This window comes from Asterias amurensis, chromosome 8 (assembly GCF_032118995.1).
Source record: "Asterias amurensis chromosome 8, ASM3211899v1".
NCBI lineage: Eukaryota > Metazoa > Echinodermata > Asteroidea > Forcipulatida > Asteriidae > Asterias > Asterias amurensis.
In genome coordinates this window covers 3,504,432-3,515,669 of record NC_092655.1, presented here as the reverse complement: position 1 = coordinate 3,515,669, position 11,238 = coordinate 3,504,432, and the positions used below count along the sequence as shown (strand labels likewise).

The 11,238-nt window shown below is 36.7% G+C and overlaps 1 long non-coding RNA gene across 1 annotated transcript; it reads right to left on the bottom strand.

Annotated features, from left to right (window-relative positions):
* Window positions 1-1,015: 1,015 nt before the first annotated feature.
* LOC139941008 (uncharacterized) lies at window positions 1,016-11,238 on the bottom strand. Its single transcript, XR_011786520.1, has 8 exons — window positions 11,153-11,238; window positions 9,876-9,951; window positions 9,193-9,289; window positions 8,243-8,342; window positions 7,297-7,372; window positions 6,094-6,193; window positions 3,382-3,502; window positions 1,016-2,958 (listed from the first exon to the last, which is right to left on the bottom strand). It is a non-coding gene; the product is annotated as an uncharacterized lncRNA (long non-coding RNA).

The window sequence follows — 11,238 nt, the reverse complement described above, 5'->3', positions numbered from 1 at the left end:
AAGCTGGAAGAGTTGGGATGAGGACTTTGGTGATGGCCTATTTGAGATGTGGGCTTGGGGGGTTGGTTTTGGATGAGGGTTTAGGGCGATGGGATGTACTCGTTGAGATGGGTGCTTAGGGGGATGGTTTGGGATGAGGGCTTGGGTTGATGGGATGGACTCGTTGAGATGGGGGTTTAGGGGGATGGTTTGGGATGAGGGCTTGGGGCGATGGGATTGACTTGTTGAGATTGGGTCTTAGGGGGATGGTTTGGAATGAGGGTTTAGGGCGATGGGATGTACTCGTTGAGATGGGGGTTTGGGATGAGGGTTTGGGGCGATGGGATAGACTCATTTGGATGGGGTTTAGGGGGATGGTTTGGGATGAGGACTTGGGGCGATGGGATGTAATCGTTAAGATGGGGGATTTAAAGTGGCAGTAACATTAATTTTAAAGGTGTTTTTTTTGAAGCCATCGATTACTTTTTCTTATTAAGGTATTAAAGGTATTTTAATGGTGGTTATTTTGAATCAAAGATTTAGTATTAATTTCTTTCAAATTGAGTTTAAAGGGGTTGAACTTATTTTAAATATTGGAAGTGTTTATTTTAAGGTATGATAAAAAGGTGGGGTATTTTTGGGTGGTTTAAAGGTGTGACAAAGGTTTAGTAATCATTTCTTACAATTTGAGTTTAAAGGGATGGAATTCTTTTTTAAATATTGAAATGGTTTATTTTACGGTACAATTTAAAGGTAGGGTCTGTTTTGGGTGGTTTAAAGGTGTGACAAAGGTTTAGTCATAATTTCTGTCAAATTGAGTTTAAAGGTGTGGAACTTTTTTTATTATTTATATTTAAATGGTTTATTTTAAGGTATGATTTAAAGGTTTAACATCACTGAATGGGACCAGTCCATTTTTAAGCGGGTGGATTTTTTCACTCAAGTTCGTTTAGTCTAGGATCAAATAACTTTAATAATTGTATCCATTTATACATTACAATAAAGCACATAAAATAATGGAAGGAGAGATATTTCTTGCTACATTTATAGAATTATTTTATTTGACAACTCCAAATAATAATATACAAACAATTAAGATATTCACTTACGGCTAATACTTTTATAACTTTGAATCTTTAAGATTGATATTTTTACACTATTTTGCTCACGTTAATTTAAGACTTATTTCAATTGTCTTATTTGATAATATGTATATGAACCCTTTAAAGGCACTGTACACAGTTGGTAATTAATCAAAATATATACATGTATTACCATAAACCTTACTTGGTTACGAGCAACAGAGAGCTATTGGTAGTATTAAACAACTGAAGTAACATAGTCTTTGAGAAAGAGGTAATTTCTCACTCAAATAATAAAAAACCTCTGGGCAGAAGCCTCTTATTATCTGGAAGCACCATTTTGTACATCAATGGTGTTTTTCTTACATAATTTTCTTGCAACTTCAATAACCAATTGAATTAAAATTTTCACAGGCTTCTTTTATGCATATGTTGGGATACACCAAGAGAGAATACTGGTCTTTGACAATTATCAAACATGTTCAGTGCCTTTAAAATTATTTGCACTACGCAAGCAGTCTTAGTAATTAGATACATTTAATCAATAATCGCCAGTTTCAAATACACACAATGTGTTCTTTACTTGTAAATGGTGAGCTTACTTTTTACAATAACATTACTGAAAGGTAATATTGCATTAGGGATTTACTTAACATCAAATAAACTGCCTTACATCTTACAAATGAAGTCAATAAGTTGTTTATCCACAATTACTTGATGTTTTGAATGCCTTAAAGGCAGTGGACACTATTGGTAATTAATCAAAAATATTATTAACATAAACCTTACTTGATAAAGATTAATGGGGAGCTGTTGATAATATAAAACAATGATGAAGTAATGTAGTTTTCCAAAAAAAGGAGTAATTTTTGCAATGAAATTGATTTGAAGACTTCAGAATTAAATGTTGAGGTCTCAAAATCAAGCGTCTGAAAGCACACAACTTTGTGTGACCAGGGTGTTTTGTCTTTCATTATTATCTTGCAACTTCGACGAACAATTGAGCTCAAATTTTCACAGGTTTGTTACTTTAACCAGAAGACTGGTCTTTGACAATTACCAATAGTGTCTACTGTCTTTAAAGTGAGAAGACTGGTCTTTGACAATTACCAATAGTGTCTACTGTCTTTAAGTGAGAAATACTGGTCTTTGACATTACAGACTATCACCAATAGTGTCCAGAATATTTAAAAACATTTCCATTACAGATTTCTTCCTCAAAATTCCTTCAAGACTACAGTGCTATGACAAGTTACATAAAGGTATAGAGGTAAAATATGAGGCAAATTGCAAAAGGGAAAGGTCAAATGACCAGTCCCTCCTCTGGTGGTATTAATTTACCCTTGCAAGGATAACTCAAGAACCATTAATGTTACTTGGTTTCTTAAATGTTTTTGTTTTACCTACAACTTTTACTTACACAAAAATGTATCTTTCATTTATATGAAATGATAATATTTTGATATTTATTGCAAACTATATAATTAGTATAACACAAAACTTTGGCATTTCGATCTTCAACTCTACAAAACATCCATATCTGTACCATACAACCAACTTTTACAATAGTATGCTTTTTAAGGAATGTGCTCAATTAATTATATAACATGTATAAGGGTGTTGTTAATCAAAAACATGTTTCCTATCTTTTAAATCTGTAATTAATCTGTAGGGACCAGCCACGCATAATGGGTTAGACTGGTGTCCGCATAAACTCCCCATCAATGTTGTGGCATGTGAGGTATTCTGTTTGTATAAGTGCTGCAAAAACAGACCACTTCTTGATGTTAGTGTAAAACACCTACATGGAATTTACATGTACCTCTGTTCGGTTCTTTGATACTCAGTGGGCACTGTTGCAGGTCTCGGGAATCGACAGGTAGATATCATGGCACACCTTCAAAATACAAACAAATAAAATCAATTACTGACTGGGTAAGTTTGTACAAATTTGGGGTTGAGCAAAGAACAATTGACTAGAGCGGGACTTGAAAATGCCTAGATGCTCCACCAACGGGTGATTAAGCCCTATGTTGGCATCCTCCATAATAAAACACACTAATATAGGGCCAAATCCATTATTGAAGCGCTCAACGAACTTTCTTTATTTGTCACCATCAATCTGTTCAACATCTCTTGATGCATCTCAAACTGAGGGTTGTTCATATAGTTAAATGTAAATGTTGATGAAGACATCATTGATGCTTATAGACCTATCTGTTTTAAGTAGCTTTTGTTGGGCCAAGATTGTAAAGAGCCAAAATAAGAGCATTTGGGGCCATTAGTTGCTGAACCAACCAATGTTAAAACTGGTGCTTACCTGTTGAAGAGGTACACATACATGTAGCGTACAGACCACATCTGTCACGGCAGCATTTGCATCATGCATCTTTTGGAGAGGTAGACTTCATCTGACATCGTCATGTCTGTAGCAAGTTTATCTAAAAACAAATGAACAATATTTTATGAAAAGAGTGTGGTGTTGTTTTTCTTCATTTGCAGCAATAATTTGATAATACTTTGATCATCACTGTATTCGTTGGCCATATCCATATAAGTAAACTCAAAACACTCCTTTAAACCATAATCAAAATAAAAAAGGTGTTGCATGCGACAATCTGTAGGCTAGTGGGGAAACACATAAATGAAATTGCTGGGGTTGGATCTGATCTCAACCTCTTCCCAATGTGCGATGTAAGCTTTATTTAGGGAATAATTGAAACTTTAAATATAGGTCAAAAATTGATAAAAACGTCAAGGGGTAAGTCCAGGCATTTTGTCAAACTGTGGCAAAATTTGGAGTTTTGATTTTATGCTCTAAAATGATGCAGTAGGCTCTACTGGTGCCTTTTAATGCAACTTGGACCGAAATATAAGCGTGATTAAGGGAATTATTTAATCTTGAAAAAAGGGTAAAAATTGAAAAAACGTCAAGGGGTAAGTCCAGGCATTTTGTCAAATTTTTGCCAAATTTTGAGTTTTGAATTTATGCTCTAAAATGATGCAGTAGGCTCTACTGATGCCTTTTTATGCAACGTGGACTGAGATATAAGCTTTATTTAGTGAATTAGTGAAACTTGAAAAAAGGGTCACAAATTGAAAAAACGTCAAGGGGTAAGTCCAGGCATTTTGTCAAATTTTGGCCAAATTTTGAGTTTTGAATTTATGCTCTAAAATGATGCAGTAGGCTCTACTGATGCCTTTTTATGCATCGTGGACTGAGATATAAGCTTTATTTAGTGAATTAGTGAAACTTGAAAAAAGGGTCACAAATTGAAAAAACGTCAAGGGGTAAGTCCAGGCATTTTGTCAAATTTGGGCCAAATTTGGAGTTTTGATTTTATGCTCTAAAATGATGCAGTAGGCTCTACTGATGCCTTTTAATGCAACTTTAATGCCTTTTAATGCAACTTGGACCGAAATATAAGCTTGATTAAAGGAATTATTTAAACTTTAAAAATAGGTCAAAAATTGAAAAAATTTCAAGGGGTAAGTCCAGGCATTTTGTCAAATTTTTGCCAAATTTGGAGTTTTAATTTTATGCTCTAAAATGATGCAGTAGGCTCTACTGATGCCTTTTAATGCAACTTGGACCGAAATATAAGCTTGATTAAAGGAATTATTTAAACTTTAAAAATAGGTCAAAAATTGAAAAAATTTCAAGGGGTAAGTCCAGGCATTTTGTCAAATTTTTGCCAAATTTGGAGTTTTGATTTTATGCTCTCAAATGATGCAGTAGGCTCTACTGATGCCTTTTAATGCAACTTGGACCGAAATATAAGCTTGATTTAATATTAATAAGGGAATTATTTAAACTTGAAAAAAGGGTAAAAATTGAAAAAACGTCAAGGGGCAAGTCCAGGCATTTTGTCAAATTTAGGCAAAATTTGGAGTTTTTAATTTATGCTTTAAAATGATGCAGTAGGCTCTACTGATGCCTTTTAATGCAACTTGGACCAAAATATAAGCTTGATTAAGGGAATTATTTAAACTTTAAAAAAGGGTACAAATTGAAAAAATGCAAGGGGTAAGTCCAGGCATTTTGTCAAATTTTGGCAAAATTTTGAGTTTTGAATTTATGCTCTAAAATGATGCAGTAGGCTCTACTGATGCTTTTTTATGCAATGTGGACTGAGATATAAGCTTTATTAAGTGAATAAGTTAAACTTGAAAAAAGGGTCACAAATTGAAAAAACGCCAAGGGGTAAGTCCAGACATTTTGTCAAATTTGGGCCAAATTTGGAGTTTTGATTTTATGCTCTAAAATGATGCAGTAGGCTCTACTGATGCCTTTTTATGCAACGTGGACCGAGATATAAGCTTTATTTAGTGAATTAGTGAAACTTGAAAAAATGGTCACAAATTGAAAAAACGTCAAGGGCATTTTGTCAAATTCGGGCCAAATTTTTGGAGTTTTGATTTTATGCTCTAAAATGATGCAGTAGGCTCTATTGGCGCCTTTTGATGCAACTATGACAGAGATATATAAGCTTTATTTACTGAGTTGTTGAAACTGGAAAAATAGGTCAAGAATTAAAAAAACGTCAAGGGGTAAGTCCAGGCGTTTTGTCAAATTTTTTCCAATGTTGGAGTTTTGATTTTATGCTCTAAAATGATGCAGTAGGCTCTACTGATGCCTTTTAATGCAACTTGGACCTAGATATAAGCTTTATTTAGTGAACTATTGAAACTTGAAAAAAGAGTCAACCATGGAAAAAACGTCAAGGGGTAAGTCCAGGCATTTTGTCTAATTTTTCCAAATTGGAGTTTTGATTTTATGCTCTAAAATAATGCAGTAGGCTCTACTGATGCCTTTTTAAGCAATGTGGACCAAGATATAAGCTTGGCATGGTGACGATTATACGTCTAGGAATGGTCTCTAAAGGGTCAACCATATTGAAATAAAACTAGAGTAAAATAAAAATCAATTTTTAAGTATTTTACTCTTTTTTTTTAAAGACTAGTATTATCAAACTGTCTGAAATCCCTGGATGCATCTCAAATTAACGGTTGTTCCAAGAGTTAAATTTACCTGTTGATTAAGACATCCCTGAATCTTGAAGGTGGGCTTCATGCATCTACTTCTGATGGAGAGGTAGACTTCATCTGATGATGGTGTGTCTGCAGCTGGCCTAAATGCAAACAAATTATAATTTATTCATAATCAAACTATTCATAAATACCTCAGACTTGGTCTCGGTAAAATGATGAAGAACCTGGCCTCGTTGGGATTAAACCACTAGTTGAAAACTTCTTCACCACACATTGATTCTTTTATTCAATGCAAACAAGTTGTGAACTGTGTTCTGTGAAAATGGCCTGATTTACCAAAAAGGTGTTCAAGGCCATGGAACAAAGAGCAGGCCTGTATGCTTTGTGTTTGAAAGAGCATGGGCACCAAGGCATTTTCTCATTGGTAAAGGGCAGCCTGTAAGGAAATTGTAAATTTCTACTTGAGCATTTCAAGGGCACCAAGGCAATGACCAGTGGACACGGAGGCCTTTGTTGCATATCAGGCCTGAAAGAGAATCAAGCAGGTAAAGGGATACGTTAAGAAGAAACTTTTATGCAAACCATTAAAGCACCAACTAGGGAAGCCTGGAATGATGGTTCAACTTGCTGCCAAACAGTACAAGAAACACAGGGGCAAGCCTTTCATAAACTTAACTAGTGTTCTGTGTTGTTTTACATGCATTACAAACAAATCGGGACAGTTCAACTTTACCCCCCCCCCCTCCTCTTCAAAGGGATGAAGCCAAAATGCAGGGTTCTGACCCGGTGAAAACTGGTTCTAGAAACTATTTTTAAATTACATATTATTCTCAAAGCCTTGTATCATCAAACTGTCAGAAATCTCTTCATGCATCCAGATTTAAAGGCAGTGGACACTATTGGTAATTACTCAAAGTAATTATGAGCATAAAACCCTACTTGGTAACAAGTAATGGGGAGAGGTTGGTGGTATAAAACATTGTGGGAAACGGCTCCCTCTGAAGTGACTTAGTTTTCGAGAAAGAAGTAATTTTCCACGAATTTGATTTTGAGACCTCACATTTAGAAGTTGAGGTCTGGAAATCAAGAATCTGAAAGTACACAACTTTGTGTTGAGTGTTTTTCTTTCATTATTATCTCGCAACTTTGATGACCAATTGAGCTCAAATTTTCACAAAGTGAGATGACTAGTCTTTGACAATTACCAAGTGTCCACTGCCTTTAAGGTGGCTTATCAGTTTACCTGTTGTTGGAATAGACATCCTCGCATCAGGTATCCTTTTGTGGTGGTGTCCAATAATAGTGTGTCTGTGATTTGCCTGATACAAACAAAATAAAAACAATGTTTGTGAAAAGGGTGTGTTACTGTTTGCCACCAATTGTCGCATCAATTAGCTCTTACCATAAGGGTGTCATTAGCAGGCCTGATACTTCACGGAGGCAAAAAGGCTATTGCCTCCCCGCCCCCTGGTCATTGCTTTGGTAACCTTTTAATGCTCCCGTACAAAACTTACAATTTCCTCATATCGTGCACTTTATGAGGGAAAAAATGCCTTGGTGCCCTTGGAAAGCATACAGGCCTGCATTAGGTACATGTAATCTGAAAAAAACTTGCTTTATATCTTCCTGGTTATTATGCCCTAAACAATGAGCATTTTAAAGAGAGGATGGAACCTCTTATACCATTCTTGGTTATCTGCTGAGGAAGTATTGTCGAGTAAGTGGGTTATGGCTAGACCAATTTTAGTGGTGAGCTTTACATCAATTTTTATTAGAATTCCTCCAAGGGCAAGTGGATCAACAAAATTATCTGTGTTTAATTATGGGGCATTATTGCTGAAGTGCAAGCTTCAGGCTTGATGCAAGATTTCCATTTTTTCAAGGTTGACTGTGTTCTTTCTCTGTGCCATTTGATACTCTTTATCATTAACTGTGTCTCAAATTATTGTACTGGACAATATTTAAGTAGTCTTAAAACATTTGCTTTTAACAATAAGGATAGCGCAAAAAAAGGCCCATATTTTTGTTGCTTTCTTTCATGTACACTTTGGGGGTGTTTTGTTGGGTGGGGATTCAATGACACTTCCACTCTTTCAGTTTTTTGGTGAACCTTGCACTTCACAGGTTTTCACATGTTTGATGAAAATTTATGTACAAGCCAGTTAATGGTTGTTTACAGTTTCATTTACCTGTAAAAAGAGACATCCTTGAATCTTGATGGTAAGCTTCATGCATCTACTTCTGATGGAGAGGTCGACTTCATCTGATGATGATGTGTCTGCAGCTGGCCTAAATGCAAACACATTATAAACTACACATAATCAAACTATTCAATGCAAACAAGTTTTGACTGTTTTCTGTGAAAATGGATAAACTACATGTACCTGGAACCATGGCAAAGAGTTTGACTGTGTTCTTTCTCTGTACAATTTGATACTCTTTATCATAAGTGGTGTCTCAACTCGACAATATTTTTTACCATATCAGGGCGCCATACAAGTTATCTCAAAACACTTGCTTTTAATTATAAGTATATTGTGTAAGTGTTGTGGCCGAGCAGTTAAGAGCACTGGTGTATCTGATCACCAGAGTGTGGGTTCGAATCCCCAGCTATGACACTTGTGTCCTTAAGCGAGATACTTAACCATTGTTTTGTCCTTCAGATAGGCTGTAAAAGAACCCAGTGCACTTATCAAAAAGAAAAGGAGTTCGCCTCCATTTTCCTGGTCTGATCGGTTGCAAACTACGTCGCAGCACCTTGTAAAACATAACATGGTGATATCTAAGGATTAGGTAACATAATTCAAACGTAGTCCTACATCTTGCAAGAAAAACTGTTAGTTACAGCGCCAGAAGCGTCACTGAGTGACGGACATGTGCACTATATAAGAAGCCACAGTTATTATTATAGCAGAAATATGGCCCATGTTTATTTTGTTTTCTTGCACGTACATTTTGGGGGTGTTTTGTTGTGTTGGGATTCAGTGACACTTCCACTCCTTCAATTATTTTATGAATCTTTGTACTAGAACAGGTCTCAACATGTTTGAACAAAATTAATGTACAAGCCAGGACACAAAAAAATCCCAAATCTCTTGATGCATCTCCAGTTAATGATTGTTCATATACTTCAACTTACCTGTTGATGAAGACAACCTTGCATATTGATGGTCGGCTTCATGCATCTACATAAAGAGAGGTAGACTTCATCTGATGATGGTGTGTCTGCAGCTGGCCTGAATGCAAACAAATTATAAACTACACATAAGTCAAACTATTCAACGCAAACAAGTTATGATTTGTATTCTGTGAAAATGGATGAACTACCAATAAGGTAGTGTGCTTTGTGTTTGAAAGGACACAACACCGGCACCAAAGCATTTTCTCCTAGGTAAAGGGCAACCTGTGTAGAAATAAATTGTAAATTTGTGCATGAGCATTTTAAGGGCAGCAAGGCAACGCGGCATATGCCTGTGGGATCAGGCCTAAAAGAGATTCAAGCAGTAAGGGATACGTTAAGAAGAAACTAATATGCAAACCATTGAAGCACCCACTAGGGAAGCATGGAACGATGGCGCAACTTGGACATCAAACAAACCAAGAAACACCAGGGCAAGCCCTTTGTCTGTCTTAATTACTGCTACAAATTGAGACAGCTTGACGCCCCTTTCAGTGAACGAAGCAAAATGCAGAGTTCAAACTGGTAAAAAGTGTTTCAAGAAAACAATTTTTAAAAGTTAAATACTTTTCTCAAAGCGTTGTATTATCAAACTGTCCAGAATCTCCTATTGCATTCAGATTTAAGGTGGCTTATAAGTTTACCTGTTGTTGGAAAAGACATCCCCGCATCAGGCGTCCTTTTGTGGTGGTGTCCGATAATGGTGTGTCTGTGGAAAACCTAATGCAAACAAAATAAAACAACTTTTCGTGAAGAGGATGCGTTTCTGTTTGCCTTTAATTGCTGCAACAATTTGCTTCAAGGAGGGGGCCTGATTGATACTTCACAGAGGCAACAAAGGTGATTGCCTCCAAAGGCCTTTTCATAAATACCCATTTTGGGAAGGGCAAATTGTTGAATAAGGTGCATGTTGGTCTCGCTAGCTTGATCAGCGTGCACTACTATCCATGCAAATAACGCATGTACCGAGTATTTGGGATAAGGTCTATGCCCCCCGAAAGAAAATAATGAAGGTCGCCCACTTCTGTCAGAGTCAGACAATTGAGGTATAAAGTGACTTGGGTACGAAATGATCCGGGTACGAAATGATTCCGGTACGATGTGACCCGGGTACGACAATTTGGGTACGTAGTGACTTGGGTACAAAGTGACCTGTATGGGAAGTGACAGACATCATGTTCTGGTGCCCTTGCCTGGTATGGGCCCTCTAGTCTAAAAAATGAATCAGTCAAACAGCCTGCAGGTTATCCAATTCCAACAACACTTGCTTATATATTTGGACTGGGTGCCCTCATTCACTAATTTAATTATGTCAGTTATAAACACAGTAAAAAATAAGTGTGCTTAAATTACCAGAAAGCTTGCACAAATTCACTACTTCAGGAGTCAATTGAGCTCAGGGGTGTCCAGGGAAATTGTTGGCACTTGTTAATTAAAACGCACAATTAAAAGGGAAAAGTTTCCGTATGGCGCCAACACTTTTTCATCTGATATGAAAATTTCAATTATTTCATTGAAATAATAGTAGGCCTATCTAACTTTCCTCAATGAGATATAATTCCTTTTTGTAAAAATGAGTGAAAAGGTGGTGGCGCCATACGGAAAGTTATCCATCCGTCGAGTTGTCTTGGTCCTAAGTCTGACCATAGAGTACTGACGGTTGAATCAACAATCTATCAAGTTGTCCGAACGGACGAGTTGTCCGAACGGACGAGTTGTCCGAACGGACGAGTTGTCCCGAACGGTCGACATGGTCGAGTTATCCGAACGGTCGAGTTGTCTGAACACCGTGGCATGCGTGGGGCCAAAATAGTAACATTACATTCGGTGAGGGATCGGATCCGGAGTCAGTCTGTGGATACAGTGGAATCTGAAAACTTTCAACAGAATCTTCATTTTCTTAATCAAATAAGCAACTCACCATTACATTTGTCTGGTGGTAGTTATGTCCTTGGAACTCGGTAAAAACTTAACTTTGTCGGAGACTGATGAGGCACTTGATGTTGA